The sequence below is a fragment of the Lates calcarifer genome, linkage group LG20 (genome assembly GCF_001640805.2).
Source record: "Lates calcarifer isolate ASB-BC8 linkage group LG20, TLL_Latcal_v3, whole genome shotgun sequence".
In the NCBI taxonomy this organism is placed as follows: domain Eukaryota; kingdom Metazoa; phylum Chordata; class Actinopteri; family Centropomidae; genus Lates; species Lates calcarifer.
In genome coordinates, this window is record NC_066852.1 from 21,857,847 (window position 1) to 21,876,704 (window position 18,858).

The 18,858-nt window shown below is 41.8% G+C and overlaps 1 protein-coding gene across 3 annotated transcripts in view; it reads left to right on the forward strand.

The window, feature by feature from the left end:
• Positions 1–18,858, forward strand: part of tiam1a (TIAM Rac1 associated GEF 1a) — a 70,374-nt gene that overhangs the window by 14,347 nt on the left and 37,169 nt on the right. For 2 of the 3 annotated variants that reach the window (XM_018691148.2, XM_018691149.2), the window contains one exon: positions 17,238–17,343. The gene's annotated coding sequence lies outside the window, so the exon portion shown is untranslated. Of the gene's footprint in view, positions 1–1,868; positions 2,075–17,237; positions 17,344–18,858 lie in introns of those variants that run through there. The other variant, XM_018691147.2, reaches the window with a different exon arrangement.

Genomic DNA, 18,858 nt, shown 5'->3' on the forward strand with positions numbered 1-18,858 from the left:
TGCACGTATGTTGGCGACTTTGTGTTTGTGGCTGTCTCCTCTCTCTCCCCCGTGGAGACTGTGTCAGGTCCTTTTGTTGGGTAGATCTGTTACCTTCGCTGCCCTTTGTCCCAACATGTTTGCCCCTATAAATGTTAAATACTCCCAAACAGCAGTTATTTCTGTTACTTCACAGCACAGCAGACAGAGACAATGGAGATCGTCAACCCATCATGTAACGGTCCCTGTTTTTCTCATGAATTCCTATGTCCTCAAGCCAAACATTTTGGTAAATGATTTGAAGATCCTGAGAAAGTTAGCTCGAGAGACAAAGTCATTTATTATTCATGTGTATTTTACCTAATTATATTTACAGATACACGCTAATAAAGCATTTTGAAATGGAAATAACTCAGCACTGGATCTCCTCAACAAGTCTCTTGCCTGGAAGAGGTTTCTTTATTTCTTGGATCGTAAAGGTCTCTGGAGTGCTGAAGCCATTTTTTGGCTGAGTAAGGTTCAGATGAGAGTCTCTCCAAACTTCCTGTTTTTTAAACGGCTTTTAACGGAGGTAAAGCTTCATGAGATTAAATGTGGTCAAGCTGTTATTCCAAAAATGTATACACTCATCTTTATGTGAACATTTTACAATTGAAGTATATAATGTAAATGTTGCATGACAACACATTTAATTTTTACCAGACTTAGATATGTTGTTTAATACATTTCATCAGACTAAAGGACAGTATGATGATCCTAGTCTTATAACAAAGACACTTCCAAATTGTGTGAACCTTTATACTGTTTGCGTTTACCTTTGTCACATGCACTTATGTTTGCTTATGGTGGTCACAAAGGTAAATAACTAACCACACTAGCAACACTGTGAAACTGTGAATTTGAGATATTTTTGGCACATTTTGGCAAAAACAACCGTGTTCAGAACATACTGAGCCTGGGATGGACAGTCAGTTTTGCTGCAAGAGTGGTTTGAGTAGTTTCTATGGATATCTTGATATTTTTCTTGCCATAAAACTGGGTCACTATTGGGATCCATTGCTACTGTTGTGAATCCAAGTTGTAAGTGAAGGAGCAGGCTATGAACTTCTCAGAGCCTTGTTTCAAGCCTACAGGTGGTGATATCTTGATATGCAAAATGTGGGAGAAAATAGTAGAAAACTACCATTCGTGGGTGCATTCTTTTAATTCAAAGCTTCTGGTGCAAAAAGCCTGGTGGATTATAAAACAGTAAGGGAAAAATGTGTGGAAAAAAAACCAAACGTGTAGCAGCATCATAACATGAGCTTCAGCAGCTCTAGTGGAAGATATGCTAAGGAAGAGATGGATTCTTCTTGTACTTGCACTGTGCCCCTTTGTCTCCTCGCTGCTGAAACCACAGTCTCTATTCTTGTGTATTAAATCATCCAAGTTACAGACATTTCCTACATACTTAGTTTTCCCTGTGTTGGTTTGCACTATCTATTACTAGTTCTGAAAAATACTCACATTTACTCTATCAATCTATGTATTTTAATTATATGTGAGCGAGCTTGTGTCTGTACATGTATACTTCATGACTGTGCTTGTCCACTTTAACCGCGCGTCTTTGTTTTTGTGTGGAACTTTTGAGGCCAGAGAGCCAGCAATTAAAAAGAGGACTGGGACATCTAAAGGCTTAGAGGCACAGACCCAGCACACATGCTGGCAGTCAATTGGCAAGCCGGGGGAGGTGAAATTGGAGAGAGAGAGAGAGGGAGCAAGAGAAAGAAAGAGAGAGAGAGAGAGAGAGGGAACGGAGAGGAGGAGGGCAGGGTGAGTGCATGTGGGAGAGAACGGGAGAGCCAGAGAAAAGAGGGCGGGCTCAGACTCAGGCAGCGCACACACACCCTCTCCTCAGCCTTCAGTCTGGTCTAGGCGTGCAAGAGGCAGCATGTGTGAGTATGTGCTGTGATGTGTGTGTGTAGGAGTGTGCTGGAGTGCAGGAGACGTCTTATTGATGCAAGGATTCCCCTGTCTGAGAGGACACGTGCTGACTGTGTTTTAACCACCACAGGGAATTAACTGTTACACACACAGGTGTGGAGCACAAGTAAAGGTAAAGAGATACATTTCTTTTTTGAGGGTGTTTTGGGAGCTTTGTGAGTGAGGGACAGATTGAGTTGCTTGGATGTTTAAGGTAACCGGCTTCACGTTGTATGCCTTAAAATGATTTTTGAGCCATTTATGTGAATGTTAATGTTTGTGTGAAAAATAGAAAAGAAGATGAAGTTACAGTAAGGAGTCCAAATTTCTTCTAAGATTACATGCTTTTTGTTGCACATAGGCTATATTTATGTGGGTGTGTGCTAATGTCAGTATTCCAACGTACAGTATGTTGTAAGACGGCATACTTTCTTACACAATGTGTCTCTGCGTGATAGTGTGACTTTAATCCTTGCTAGTAGAGCGTACTACTGTTTTCTGTTTGGTCTCTCCCGCTCTCTCTCCCGCTCTGTCTCATACACACACACATTTGGATTTATATAAATACAAGAGAACTGCACCAGAAGAAAAGCCCCGCATACATTTTGCTCAGAAAGCCATCCTGCATGGGACAGTGTGTGTGTGTTGATGAGGGTTTATCAATCATTAATGCTCCCACTGGGACATTGCCTAGTTTCCTACTTGAGGTAATTTGGTGATAACAAAATACCTTAACAGAACTCTGGACTAGCAGCACCTGATGTTTCCCCGTCACTGAACAAACTGCACAGCTCAAAGGGCAAACATAGTGATGCATACTGTAGCATTGAGTATGTTTGAATACGAGCATTTACGTAAGAAGTCCAGGACAGATGAAATTACTTGAGATAAAGTGAGATTACTTTCCAGATCAAAAACTCTAGTCGTACTTATGTGATTATGAAGGCTTGTTAGAGAGCCATAGCACACAAGAATAAAAGGAAAAGAGTAAGGCAGTCCTCAAAATTTCTGGTTATGCCATCAAAGGTGCACAATGCACAATGAAGACAGAGGGATCATCCACTAACAGATTTGGATCTGATAAAGACATTAGCCTACTTAGTGTGTGTGAGCTGTGTTGTATGGAAATATTAACAGAGGAGAGGAGAGCAGATACAGAAGGACTACACAGACAAAGAGGGAGACCTAAGAGCTACTGAAAGTCTTGAGAGACCGGCAGTTAAAGGCAGTGTGGTACTGAAGACTTGGCAGAGTGACAGAAGCCAACAAAACAGAGTAAGAGAGAAGGGATAAAGGACAAGTTGTGAGATAAAGGAGATGTGCACTTTTACCTCCCTCTGAATACTTCATATGTATTTAGCATCTGTCACTGAAATGTGTATGTGCGTGTGTGCGCATAATGGCATTAGTGGAGGTGTTAGGTCTCAGCTGTGCAGAGGGTCATCTTCAGGCATCCAGACAGCCAAAGAATTACGAGAGGTCAAAGGGCACAAAGTGTCTCTGCTGTCCTTTCTCCTCCCTCACTTTTGTGCCTCCTCTCCAGAGTCTTCTTGCTTAATATGTCAAATAATTTGGTTTTGTTGGTCATTTTGTTATTTTGTCCACATTTGATATCAGGACCTTCTGATCAACAAGAGAAGACAATATAATCACTACTCATCATAGTATTTAGTGTATGGTTTAATATTTCTGTGGCATGCCAAGTCCAGGTTTTTAAAAACAGCTAAAAATCAAAATAATTGTGAATTAGTAATAACAAAGTGCTGAGTGCTTTCTCAAATAATATGTACACAATCCTGATAATGTCTAGAAGTAAGGTAATAAGTCTTAACACATTTTTGACTCCATAAATGAGAGAACCAATCTTTAGAGTAATTCTCAGTCTAATATCGGCCTTTACTGTCAGTGTTTGTTTTGATTTTAAGAGGAGTAAAAATTCAGGACTAGTTTTCTCTCTCCCACACCCTCCCTCTCTTTTCTTATCTTTCCTTCGTGTTATCTTTCTTGCTACAATTCACTGCTTCAGTTGCTGCCATGAGGAAGTTGAATATTGGCAGGGTGTTTTGAGGAAGTGATCCGTGAAGGGATTTATAGTGGCAGATAAAAACTGGTGTGTGTGTGTGTATGTGTGTGTGTGTGTGTGCGCTCACTTTTTTCAGAATTGACAAAGACTTTGTGAAAGCCTGGGGCTGTGAAAAAAGAGGGGGGGAAGCCATTATCTCATATACTGTTACACACTGCTCATTCAGGTTTCTTTGTATGTGTGTCCATTTACTACACGCTAAGTGTGTGTTCAGGGCAAATATGAGTGTGTGTGCGTCCACACAACCATGTGCTCTGTGTGTGTACAGTAAGCTAATATAGTGGTTGAGCGTGAAAGGGGGGATGGGGCTCTGTTAAGTGAGCCTTGTGTGTGTGTGTGTGTGTGTGTGTGTGTGTGTGTGTGTGTGTGTGTGTGTGTGTGCGTGTGTGTGTGTGAGAATGTGCATGTACTGACCCAGATTGATACACTGCTCTCGTGCGAACTCAGCTCACCTATAGGGCAGATATATTGTAGGTAGGAGTATCATCGTCTACACACAGTAAGCCTCACATAAACACCCACAACAAAGCACTTGTGTTTGTCTGAGGAGGATATTGGATTCACTCACATTCATGCCCCTAACTGAAACCATAACTGCTACACGAGTGGGCTACTGTAACTTAACCCTTACCTCAACCTTATTCAAAAAACAAAGTCTTAACCCTAAAGTTTGATGGTTTACATTGTAGGGAACAGATTTTTGTCATAGGGAGAGCCTTTAAATAATCTACACTAACAAAACAAATATCTCAATCACTATTATCCTTTTATCTGTAAAGCTCATGAAGCACTTCATGCATCGAATAATACATTACATAAATGGAAATAATAATCATCACCATCATCGTGAACAGTATGGAACTCAAGTTTACTGTGAATACTCTCAATCTATATCCACATCCACAACGAATAAGACTCTTCTGACCTTGTGGCAGAAGGCGTACGGCCTCTGTTTACGATTACAGACGCATAAGATGCAGTTTGATGAGCATGTGGCGGGCATGATAAAGGGATGATGCAATTAACATGAAAGGGATGATCTCTCTCTTTCTCTCTCTCTCTCTCTCTCTCTCTCATCTTTGTCTCTCTCATTTTCTAAACGTTGCTTTGCTAATGCTCCATCCCTCTTCCTCAGTGGTCCACTTATTTCTGCTGTTGAGCAAATATGGGGCTTATGCAGCCCCCAGTGCCCATCTCCCCACATGCAATCAAGCTGTTTAAATGTTTGTGTTTCACTGTGTGTGTGCGCGCTTGTGGGTTCTCTGTCTTCTCTTTGTGTGTGTGTGTGTATGTGTGTCTGTCTCTCACTCTCCCAAATCTCTGCTGCTGTCACTTGCAGACCGGTACCAGACAGATATTGTTGAAGTCTGTTTTGGGAAAACCAAGACAAAACTGACAGCTGTGGGTGGAGAGACACTGAATTGTTTTCCTCTTCTCTGCATGCAGTAGTAGGGGGGGAATCCCTTTGCAGTGTAGATGATAGAATGAGGCAATGGTTTCCAATCTGGGGAGGGGGTCATAATTTTACCTCCTCAAGCCACTAAAACATTGTTGACCTGCTACTGGGGATGATGGGTCATAAGAAGACATTAATCAAGTTTCCTTTCATATGTAACACAAGATTAAACTTAATTTCCAGAAAATTGGCAAGATGTGTGACTGTCTGACTATTGTGTACGACTAAACAGTAGGCAGTGCTAATTTTCCACTCAGGTACCATTAAACTGTTGCAAAGAGAGCACAATAAGATTTAAAAAGTATCACTCAAACCTCAGACAGTGGAAAACTGTATGGAAATGTATTAATTTAAGGCAAATAATGTGTGTATATGAGTGTTTGTGTATCTGTACTCTATGGTCTTGGTCTTTAGCATAAGCTTTTGAAATTGTGAGAAACTGAGCAAGACAAGAGGGGCAGAATGAGTCAGTGTGATCGTTATGTCATGCTGACGTGTTTGCTTATGTGCGTCCGTTTGTAATGTCACCCGTCTGGTCGAGCAGGACTACAAGAATTATTAGCTGGGGAGTGCGTTACATCAGGTGGAGAATATTATGTCTTGTGCTCCTCAACATCAGCCCCCTGATGAGAAGAAGGAGATGTAAAAGGAGTGGGAGAAGCAGAAGGGGGATGCCTCTAATTTGAGAGGGGGTCCAGACGGGGGAGGGGTGTCTCAGAGCTGACGTGAGCTGGCATGTGCCCTCATTCATTTCCTCCCTTTTGTCTCCTCTGTGTCTGCTGATGAATTGGGAGTTTCTTCCTTCCTTCCTTCCTTCTTTCGCTCCCTCCCTCTTTCCCTGTCACTGGCTTTGTCTCACTCTTTCTGTCTCTTGCGCCATCATCCCTCCTTCCTTCCTCTCTTGGTGTGACAGCATTGCCATCCCTGTCATGTCTGCCCATTATCTCTGATCAGTGTTGCGTTCCAGCCCACACATTGGTCTGTGTGTGTCTGTGTGTTTGTGCGTGCATACATGGATCTACATCTCATTTGATACGGTTAGATCCACTGATATTTCTAGGGTGCCCTGAATACAGAAGAGTAGTCTTAGAGAAAAGCTGAGACAAGTGAATATGTATAATTTTGCTATACATGACTGATCATCAGACAAAGGATACATGCAGTGCAAACAAGTTGATATTTGTCATTCTGAAGAAGTACAGTTTGAAATAACGGCAGAAACTGAGACGAGATATGGAGATATAAAAGTGTGGTTCGGTGGAAAAGGGAGTCCTGTTTTGAGATGAGATGTGTGTTACCTGAGCAGGAAGCTGGCGTTAAAGACTTCAGAGTGAGAGAGTGGAAATACAATTGTGTGTGAAGTGCTGAGTAGGGATTTAAGAGAGGAATTACTGCGGGAGTGCAAAGAGTGTCTTCAAAGATTGTGTTTATGCTTTGTTTGCACTGGGGAGATTTGGTCTTCCTGAGATCTTTTTTATCACCCCTTGGAAATCTTTACAGCCCCCTGCTTTTTGCGAGTGTGTTTTTCTGTCCAAGCGTGCGTCTATGTGACTGTAATTACAGCAGAGAAAATAGGCCACTTAGCCATTGTGAACTCTCTCTTCTCCTTTTCTCCATCGCTCCATTTTTCCTTTTAACCCCCACATTACATTAGTTACAGTTAGGCAGAGAGTCAGTGAAAGAGGATGCTGACCTGGGCATTGACTCGGTCCTCATCACATAGTCACACTTCACGTTCCTGCTTGTTGACCTGGAAGTGATGCAGTAGGATCGTACAAGGCTGTCTCAACAGCCTGTGTGTGCATTTGTAAGTGTATGCCTGTGCAAATATGCATCTATGTGTGTGTGTGTGTGTGTGTGTGTGTGTGTGTGAGTGAGCAACAAAAGCAAGGATGAAGGCTCACGGGCAGAGCTGCATGGATTTTTTTGTTCTTTGGATTGAGTTTCTTTGGGTTCTTTGGATAAATAAAAAACCCTGTGGTGAATGCTGTATAAGGTTTCTATTAGACTGTGTGTTTTTGTTATTGTCCTATGGTGCATTGGCTTTTAGGCACGTGAATGTGTGTGTGTGTGTTTGTGTGTGGTCAGATTGCCTTTGTCCACTCCCCTCAGGCCTGCACTCAGATTTCAGTGAGTCGTGTGGAGCTTATACAGGTCACTAATGCACTGAGATCGGAGGGTCTATTCACCGTAGCCACTCAGAGCCCAAACAATAACCCCCAGCTCGAGTCCGCACAAGAGCTCAACTCCCAGGAAATGGACCCATTGACCTAGATCCAACCCCATCCACTGAGGAGATGCCACACACCTGACATGTTGTTGACATCCTTGTCTCAGTGAAAGTGTTGTTCTTGTCACAAGACATCGTTTAAACTTTGGCTGAAACCCTACAAGATAGTAATGTGAGGAGACTCTTATTCAGTGTAGCCAGGGATTTAATGATGATTTACTAACTTTTATAACCTTTACAATGAGTAGAGTTTAACATCATTGGCATAAATTAACAATTCCTACTGTAAGTAGCAGAAAAATGCAAGTTTCAGGAAGATACTGTTTTGAACAAAGGCAAATTTCTAGTTGCTTTATGTTGATCACAGCCTGGAGGTCATATGTTAATTTGACATCACAGAATGCTGCTCTTCAGCTCTACAACATTTGTTTGTGTCAGTATAGTGGAACTAAAATGATCTGAACAAAGGATATCTGTGGTGTTGGACATAACAAGCAAGTTGAATAACACTGAATTTTTTTTCTTCTATATGGATGGCTAAATGATGAATTGATTACTATAAAAAAGAGACAGATTAATCAGTAATGAAAATAATCATTTGTTTCAGTCCTAATCTCCACAGAGTTTTGTTTAAGTCTAGAACTAAGCTTGACCTCTGTTTGGGAAGCTGATCTATCAGGTGCTAAGATTACTGAAGCAGTTTGTTGTTGAAATTTGCAGAACATTGATGCAATCTTTTGGGGCGTAGGTCCTCTCTCATTCTCTGAATTTGTCACACCTTACTTTGTGTGTGCATGTGTGTGTGTGATGGACAAATGGAGAAGTGGGTAGTGAGAGGGAGGGTAGTGTTTTTTGTGGTTAACAACAGACAAATCTAATGCAAATTCCTACATTCTACACACATGCTCTTTGACTCAGACTGCAAGTTTACTGTACATGTAAATATGTGTAAATATGTGCAGACATCTGTTATGTCTGCCAGTGTTATCTATTCATTTTTCAATCTTGTTTTTGGGCAGTAGAAAGGACCTTAGCATTTATCTTATATTGTTAGATATAGTAATACCAACAGTGTTTATATACTCCAGGACTATACTGTATTGTCTCTGTCCTCTGTTGTGCCTGAGAGGCAGAGACACAGCACACTGAGCTGCTGTTTGTCTGTCACATTCTTGCTGAACATTTCTTACCCCCATCCCTCACTGCAGTACATTGTCTTCTGTCCCTTCTTCAAGGGGGTACTTTGTTTGCAAGCACTGCTGTTGACTCAGGTGCAGGGACACACTAAGATAACTTCCCCTTCCAACTCCTGCCATCCCCTCCCCCCTTTCTCCCTCCAGTCTTCCCCTGTGTTGCCACTAACTTCTTTCTTCAGGTTACCTGCTTCCTCACCTCTGTCAGGTTTACACAGTTAAGGTTAGTGTTTCCCCGGTGTCTCTTTACTCTGTCTCTCCTAATCTTTAATTTCCTTTCTCTTTCTCCCATGTTACCCTCTCCATTTTTTCTTCCCTCCTTGCCTGTCCTTGTGCAATCATGCCAAAGCCCCTCTCTTGCTTCCAGGTAGTACTACAAAGGTTTTGCAGGGCCTCAGCACTTTTCTTAATTAATAAAGTGATAAGAGTTCTCCTTTGTGTTGTATTAACTATCTTTGCATCCAAAGTAATTAAAATCTGAGTAAACAATACCTGCTAACTGCATTTTTGCAGTATTTAGACCCTAAAAGAGCTATTTGCAAGTTTAGCTGTCGTTAACTAAACCAACGATAGCATAAATAGCCATTTACTTACCAATGTAGAAGAAACGTCGCAAGTTCATCATCAAACTTAATTCTTTTACTCGCCAAGAAAACCTGGATTATTGTTGTAGTCAGGTTAATATAAACCACGTGTAAACAACTCAAACTCATTATTTATTTTGTTCTTCTATAAAGAATATAGCATGAATCAATCATTTCTTTCATAAGAGGACAATTTAATTTTTGTAACAGACTGTTTTCATTGATTAGTGCTTATAGTGGTGAACAACAATTTCCCCTCAAATATTCTTCCTTCTTTCTTATAACCATACCTACACACATCAACACACACTAACACAGGCAATAACCTCTTCAGTAGCTCTCTCTGGATAGTCTTACTCCAGTCATATCGTTAATGACAACAAATCGTTCACATCTGCCCTACTTTGAACTGACACAACATCTATCTCTATCAGCCCCTCAGGACCTATCAGCACCACTCCACCTCTTTTACCTCTCATGTCTCCTTCCACCTCAGCACACATCATTTGTCTGTCTACCTGTGGCCCAACACTCAATTCCACCCTCTCCCCACCGCTCTAACCACCTCTCATCCCCCTTTCAACACCATCATCTTTTTTTTTTCATACCCTCTTGCCGCTCTCGCCCCATCCCCCTGTCTCAACCTCCCACCTCAATCAGTCTACCTTTGCCTAAAACCCTCTTATCCCCCTCTCTCTCGCCCACCCGTCCACCCTGTTATTTCGCTGTCTCTTCAGGCTGCACAAAGCGGAATAGGAAGTATTACCCGCCAATTTGGCTCCATTCACACCTGTCTGTGTTTGTCAGAGAGGGTCTATACAGGCATGTCAATGTCTGATTTTGTGGTGATGCCAGGGTTTAACTGATGTGAATTTCTGAACACAATATTTGATACAAATACTAATAACAATAATAACTTTGACCATTTTTCCCCTTTAGCAGGATAGATTGGAAATCACTGACCCATTTTCAACCATGCCCTTACTTTTCATGCTAAAAGAATCAATATTATTCTTAAAGCTTACATTATGAAACAGCAAACCCCCTAAATCTTAGACCGTAAACACCCCACAATAGTTAAATTAGGAGGAAAAAAAGAGGAAAATAATGGAAGGAAATTCCCTTTCCCAGATGGTACAACAAGCCACAGTACTACTTAATAATTTCAGGATTAAAAGCTCTTTATAGCAGTGTGTACTGTCCCACTTCATTACTTCATTGCCATGTCAACCAAGCTGAAAGGAATTTGTCCCAGTGCAAATGGGATGAAACAGAAGAGCAGGACGACTTGCAAACATCACGACACAATCATGTCAAAGAATCCAATAACACAAACAGCTCAGGATTCCAGTGTGTGCTAAAGAGCAACAGTGATAGATCAGACTAAGGGGGAGACAAGACTATAGATAAAACACACCAGATTGAGAAAGAGTCAGAAAAGTTTTGAATTGATAAATAAGTCATTAGTAAGTTGGCTGTGGTTTTTGTCTTCGTCATTGTTCTGGTTTGTCGTTTTGCGCTGATTAAATACCAAAGGAAACTCTGTGATATATTGATTCTGTCTTGGAAAAAAAAAAAAAGACTTGATGGACATGGACAGGGGGAAACCACGCTGATGTTGGCTATGGATGATGCTGACTGGAGGATATCTGCTGTGTAATGAAATCCTGTAGTTGCATGCTAGCATGTCATTTCAAGAAATTCAAATATTCTGCCACGTCGGCACACTACTCTTCTTCTTTTAATTTCTTTCTCCATCTTATTCCTTCACTCCCAGCCGTTCCTCCCCCCGGCTGCATCTTGCCCCGCAGGGTCTCTACGGTTACCAGCTGAATCTGGAGCACAGTCAATGTCTTGTCCCACTCCTCTTGAATAATTAAACCACACTTTTTCTTTTTCTTTTTTTGCCTCTCCTATATTTGGAACTGCAAATCACCACATCAGTATTCAGCTGATTGGTTTTGATGACTTGTCTGCACAATCACTGTTTCATCACGAATGAGTGAATGTTGATTGAGGAATGGCAAAGGAAGGAGTTGGTTTATTAGCATTTAACAGAAAGCAAATGATAGTTTAACATTTGTCATTCAACCTGCTGCACTGTATAGTTACACTCCACCAACAAGAGGATTTCAAGTGGCGTAGTAACCTACAACAGAAGTCCAGGAAGGATTTAATTTAGGCTGACACTCCTTGATCTCCTCCTTCATCTCAGAACAAGTGGGAGAATGGAGTACTGTGATTATCCAGCGTAAAAGCCTCACATGTACATATACATCTTGAAAGATCATAATGGGAGGTTTAAATCTATGGGATACCCTTTCTTTTAATTCATACAGGGACTCAGTGATGCTGAAGTTGCACTAGGCAGCAGCAGCTAACAGAGAGGAGTGTCAAAAGCTACACACACTCATTGACTCTCATGGGCCTCTCACTCAATGGAGGACTTGTGGTAGAAGGATTTTTCTTCAAAATATGGTAATCCCTAACTGCACCGTGCTGCAGAGACAGTCAGCTGAAATCTGAGTTAAGGAGCGTACAGTGTAAGCTCCTAGAGAGATGGAGGAGCGTATTTAATGAGGTTAGTGACACTTGAGGAGTAAAGTGGAGTGAACTGACTGACGCTGAATCCCACTGCCCTTTCTTTTCTTTTTTTTTACTTGATCTGCAGATGCCACACTGACCCCAAAATCTAAATTTTTTTATATGTCATTTTGCAGATGATATGCTGCACTACATAACTACCTCCCTACCCCAGTTTTTAAGCTATTATCTTTATTTTTTTATTTATTCATCTCGGTTTTTTCTCTCTCTGGCACACTTTTGCACGCTTTTTGTCAGGAATTGTCAGTAAATTTGCTTTGGCCCTATTGTCACCACAATCCTAAATCTTGACTCTTTTTTTGTCCACTTCTCTGTTCCAAGATGACAAATACAGTAGAGAGGACCATCGTAAATTATTAACAATCATCTCTCATTTCCTCCCACTCCACTTTGTTCTGTCATCTTTATGCTTTGCCCTCCTCTGAAAGCGCTCTTCAGGAAGGAATTATAATTTGTCTTTCACCACTTAAAAGAAATTAATGTTTGATTTAAGCAGCAGCCGAGACTCATGCTTGCAGGCACGGTGTTTGTGTATGTGCATGTATGTATTTAAGCAGGGAGAGAGAGGGGAGGGGGAGAGGTGGTGGCGCGTGTCTTGTCAGATCCCGAAAGGATGAATAAGAAGCTAATCTCCCTCTTCCAGGGAATTCTACCAGTGATGTCTGAGACAGTCCCGTCTCAGAGGGACTGTGGGAGTGCAGTGGAGTGTGCGCTCCTATCTCTACAATAGGATGATTTCAGAGCACATCTGACTGTTATCTCGGCACTGGATAGATATAGTTCCTCCTCAAATATGAACAATGCACATATACCTAGGTGTGCACATGCAGACACGCACTTACAGATTAAGTCCCTGATCTTTATTTGTTTGGACCACTGAGCCTTCCTGCACCCAGTCCTGATTCGCATGTTATTCACAGCATGTTTGTTATCTTTTAAGGCAGGTTTGCTCAGCGTAAACAACAACAAGGAAACCCTGGCATACATGCATGTTTGCAGGTGTGTTTGTGTGTATTCCTTTAGGTGTGTATTTCTGTATGCACATGCAAGTCTAGGAAGCATGGGGACGCACTGATAAAACCCTCTTCAGGATTCCCATGGTAGTCTATTTTGACTGAGGAGGAGGAATGAAGTTTTCCCCATTCCAACATTCCTTTGTTTACCCCCCAGAGAGAGTCAACCTCAGCGACTTCACTCCCTGCCTGGAGGGGAGGGGGGGGTACGGCATGTGAAAAGTGCAGGAAGAGGGCCTGAGGGAAGGGTGAGCCCGTTGACTGCGTCACATGTTCTGAGGCTTGACGGGGGGCGATCGTGGTTTGAGAGTGCAGAGAAAGGTCAGAGAGGTCAGTTATGTGGTCCTCTCCGGTTACAGCAGTGTCTAGACTGGTCACTATTGTTGCTACCTTCAGTGTCTCTTTGAGGTTGGGTTATTTTCATTGATCACTCACTGTGAAGTCAGGAATGACAGAGAAAACACTGAGTAATAAAACACCAACAACATTAAGCACCATTGTTCAGTTCCACTAGTAACTTCATGGTTATTTAGTCAAGTCTCCAACAACATTTTAAGATCATAAGAGATGATAAAAGTATTACTCTTTAGGGCCATGCACCCTGTCATCAACAGTTGTTAATCTGAAATAAGAAACTACACTGGTGTGGGATTTTTCTTAGGATATCAGATCTGCCAGTGTGTGATGCATAGTGACTGTAGGCTACATGCTGATGACAGAATTCCAGGAACTAAATAAAATCCTTGACTAATAGCTGAGAACAACTAAACTCAACAGCACTAACTTTGTTTATGGATGGGATTTTGTCCACATATTTTAGAGAAATTAATGTACAGTAGATAATTTATTGTTTATAAAGTTTTCAATTAGTTGTATAGAAATACATTTATGATGGGTTGTTGTCTTAAAGGACTGAAGGAAATGTAATAAAGGTGTGCTGTGATTTCATAATCTGAAGTCAGTGTCTGATTTGGACAGCCACTCCAGAATGTGGTGTAGACTATGACAGGCTTAAAAAAGCAATGAGACATGTTGTGTTTGGCTCCACTCACAGTACAGTGATGTACAGTAGAGCGTAGTCACGTCATGTGTGGTTTCAGTCTACAGAGCTGAGCTGTGTGTCATTCGGGGCGGAGCTGCAAGACAGGTGCAGAGATGAAAAGATTGGATGGGTGGGGGGGGGTAGGGTAGTAGGGTGTTCCCGCTCCATGGCTGTTCTGACAGGCCTTTGGTATTTTTCCAAAGAGTGTGAGAGCATGTGTGTGTGCGTGTGAGTCAGAAAACCTGCTCACTTTTCTCAGGGGATCGTGCAGGTGTGAGTGACTGGAAGCCTGTCTGCTTTTATACTATTGTGTTCCAGTGTATGCCACAGAAAACTTGTGTGTGTGTTGGTGTGTTAGGTGACAGACATGAGAGCCTATAGGTGTTTTGACGCAACTGTGGAAATATGGCAATATGAGTTTGAGAGCTGTGTGCGACAGCATAGTTTAGAGGCACTTTCAGTCCCAGTGCGACGCTCAGCTCTGTCTCTTTCTCAGATTTTGTGTCCATTATACGGCAGGAGCCAGAAGAGCTTTCTACTGTGCAGCAGATCTGCTTTTCAAACATGTTGTTAGTGAGAAATTCAGTAAATAAAAGTCAAATATAGAGTTGAAAATCAAGTGAAGGGACCAGATTTTTTTTTAGAGTTATGTTTTTTTAATAAGACACTTCTGGAATTGTTCTCCATCCCCTCGCAGTGTTTTTGCTCGTGTGTGAGAGGGCATGTTTGCATGGTAATGATGCTTTGGCTGCTGTTGCGCAGGCCATTGTGCTAATACACTCTCTCAATGTGTTAATATACTGCGAGAATGAGAGCGGGAGCGAGAGACCAAGAGAAAGAGAGCGAATAATTATGTTTCCCCTTTTGTCTCGGCTCCCTCAATTAAGCCCGAAGAGAGGCAGCCAGAGCACATGTCTGCTTATCCACTTAAAGCTCAGCAACAATAGGACCCCCCAGTTTCTCTCTGTCTAGCTCTCCCTCTCTCTCTCTCTTGTTCTCAGTCCTCATTTCTTCCTCCCTCCTTTTTTTCTCACTTTTCCGTATCAAACTTCTATTCATAGCACAGCACCCCGATATGTTTTTTTTTCTCCTTTCCCTCCTCTATCTGTACCAACCTCTGTGCCCTCTCTTCTCATGTGTTTCGCCTTCAGCCTTGCCTCACCTCTCAGCTCTACGTGGGTTTTGCAGAGAGACCCCCCCCCCCCTCAGTCCTTGTTATCCCCCTTCCCTCTCCCGTGCCTTGCTGCAGGGCACGGAGAGTGGAAAAACGAAGAGACTAAACATTTTAGACTGTATACTGCCAGAGGAAAGGCAGTGGTTGGATTTCCCTTGTGTTGTGTCAGGCAGGATTGTTTTGTTTGTTTGGCTTGTGTGTATGTTTTTCACCACCACTGTACTGTACTGAACTCAGACAGACATATAGATGAACTATATGGCTTAGCAGCAGCAATATACAGTTAATATACCCCAGAGCTCTCAGCACTAAATAGAGAATATTTGTCGTACAAGTTGAATAATTAATAAAGTAAACTGATGCCAGATTTAAAAGCAAAGCAGGAATGACTCCAAAATTAATATCCAGCACCTGTCAAGTATTATGTGTGTCTTTGTTTGTTTTTCAAAGTGGGGGGTGGGTTGTTGGTGGGTGGTCAGCATGTGGGCTGGGATAAATCTCATCAGGCCGGATGGGATGGAGGACAGATGAGAAATAAAGAGGAGAGGAAGAGGAGGAGAAGTATCAGGGTCAAGTTTAGCTTATGTAACTGCTTCCCACAGCTGAGGCAAAATGTGCTGCGGTGGTGAAGTTTAAATAACATGAACACAACATGCTGGCATGGTCACATGGTCAGAGCAGTGACACAGAACACTGTATGTATATTTCCATACATTTTTCTTAGAACTGTAAATAAACAGACAGTGTTTTCTGATTATTATCGATAATAAAAACAGCTGCTGCAGACCCGAGGGAACAAACTCATGATGCTTCTTTTGCATGCTGACAAAAAAAGATAAATGTTGAGTTAAATAACTCACCAGATGTGAAAGATCTAATCACGCCCTGTGCTGATTGACATCTGCTTTGCAACAGATAAAGGCAGCATTTTCCTTTTTGTTTTCATGACAGTGAAATTATCTCTCATACATTATTTTCCTCCTTACTGAAACACCAACAAATCTAACAGCAGTGTTTGCAGCGCTGTGGGCAGCAGCCAGCCTCCCAGCTGAACTGCCAAGGGCCTCTAAATGCCTAGGCTAGCCGACTGAGAAGGATCATACATACAAATTAAATGTTCATGTTTTTGTGAACTGAAAACATTTCCAAATCTACACACAGGCAAGCATGCATGCACTTGCATACCTTCACACTATACATAGCATATTATGGAAATCATGGTCTACTCTAAGCAGCTCAGGGCTGGTATTAGAGAAAATTAGGTCGTGTTGGCAAGGATCATTTAATTGAGTCTTAAGCAGAAAATCATACTCCATGGCTCCTTTCATCTTCTGTCATTTTACCATGTGCGAGTGCATGTGTGTGTGTGCATCTCTTTGTCTGCGGGGAAACAAGGGGTGTTTTCCCAAAATGTTTTGTGCACATGCCCATACATGCCTGTATGGTTTCTGGTTGGCAGTGAGTTTCAGGGTGCAGTTCAAAGAAAACGTGGTTGTTTGTGAGTCCCCCCCCCCAGGCTCAGACAATACCTCTGTGCTTTGTTTCTGATGATCTGTGAACTTATATACAGTATGTTTGCATTTTAATGTGAATTTCTTGTTTTTTTGCTGTGTTTTTTCCCCTCACTGCCATATCTCAACACCAGGCATGCTGACCATGGCGTCGCTTATTCCCTTTCATCCTGTGTACTGTCTCTCATCCTATAGTCTCCCTCTATAGTGCACCTCACAGCTTTACTTTCAACTTTACTTCACCCGCTTCATGTGTCGTACCTGGCAGATCCTCCTGCGCTAGTTTTAGAAGCACCTTCCTCTTCTCTCTCCCCCTCCTCTGTGTGCGTTTGACACATCGGGTCACTTTGAAGTTGTGAGAGCTCCACTGAAAACACTTCGCTCTCTCTCTTCTTGTTCCTCTCAGGGCAAACTGACACCGCCGTTTGAGGATGTGTGGAGGATCATGTGGCCGGTGAAAGACGACACCGCAGTGATGTGGGGATGCTGGTGATGCGGCAGCTTAAGCACAGGTAGCTGCAGCTTTTACATCTCACTATCTCAGCGTTGCAAAAATTCCCACTAGCAATTTTATTTGGTGTTGAATTGTAAAATCTAACAGTTATTGTTTTAGTCATATGAAGTAACATTCTTGGATTTGTTTTAGACTTTGCTTTCAGAATAAATTAATTGTTAAAACAGATTTTTTTCTTGTTGGAAAGGGTTTTTGCCAGTCCCTCTCTCTGCAGTTTGAGCCCACACCAAGAACCTGATGGTGTAGGTTTGGTGATGTGTGACTCACAGAGGGACCAACTGATCTGACAGCAGTTGACTCAGCAGCTCCATGTGCTTATATAACAGAAAGCACGAGGTGAAGCATGAAGCAGGATGCTGAGATAACTTTAGGATTAATAGAATACAGCTAAAAACTGATTTGTCTGATCATTGTAACCGCTCTGGGAATACGGCTAATGCATAATTTTAACACTGCTGAGGGAGAGAAGTGCTGCAGTGATATTAGGTCATCCATCGTTGTGTCAACCAAAATGATAAGCAATCATAACTGTGTAGGCTCAAAAGCACAAGAGTGACAAAGACCTAAATTAAAATGCAACTTTGAAACCTCTGAGAAAGTGAATTTTGGAATTTAAAGTCTTAAAAGTCTTTGTTGTCACTTAAAGGTGAATAGGATTTTTGCTGCATTTTGAATACTTAACCAGAGAACCCTCAGGGAGCCTCTGGGAAATGTTAGCTGTGTTTATGCTCTAAATAAAATTTTAATTCACTTTTTTTGCCCCTGTGCTGCATCATTTGAGAGTGCCATCTTAAGCAAATTCCAAAACATCCAGGTCAGTTAAAGTAGCCAAAAACTGGCGAGGGAATTTCCATCTTAGCTGTGGATACCTGATCCCTGATCTTATTTGTCTGACAGCTCAGGCTGTGTAAGGCACTCTCAGAGATCCTGGATACCCCTGACATACCACCATTAGTTAATGGGACATCAAAGGTTACTCACTCATCCGGCATGGGGACTGACCTGGTTTTCAGTGATAAATGTGAACAAGTAAACAACCCATTTAGCACAGTTACATGTCTGTCAGATCATAATTTGAATCTCAAAGCAGAGAGCTCTGTAAGATCAGACTCTTTTTTTACAATCCCTCTTTGTTCACACTGCAGATGAAATGTCTGTCGAGAGCACAACCTGCAGTTTGGTTTGAAAGAGTTGAAAACAGATTATATAATTTAAAAACAAACAACAAAAAAACTATTACAACTTCCTTAAACTAACTCAAACTTCATCACAGGCATGGCAGCACACTGGAAGAAATGATAGATAAGATTAAAATATTACTTAAAGCTAGGTGTTCAAAGTTAATAGCCTCTTTTAAACAGAGGTACTGCTACATTAGGAAGACCCCTGATTATGCTAGCTTAGCTTTTTTACACTGAACCAAACAACACAGAACGATGAGGCAGAATAACGGCACAGCATTCTCGCCTTGAGAAGGCTGGTTGAAAGGAGCTTTTGATAACAGTGCCAATCT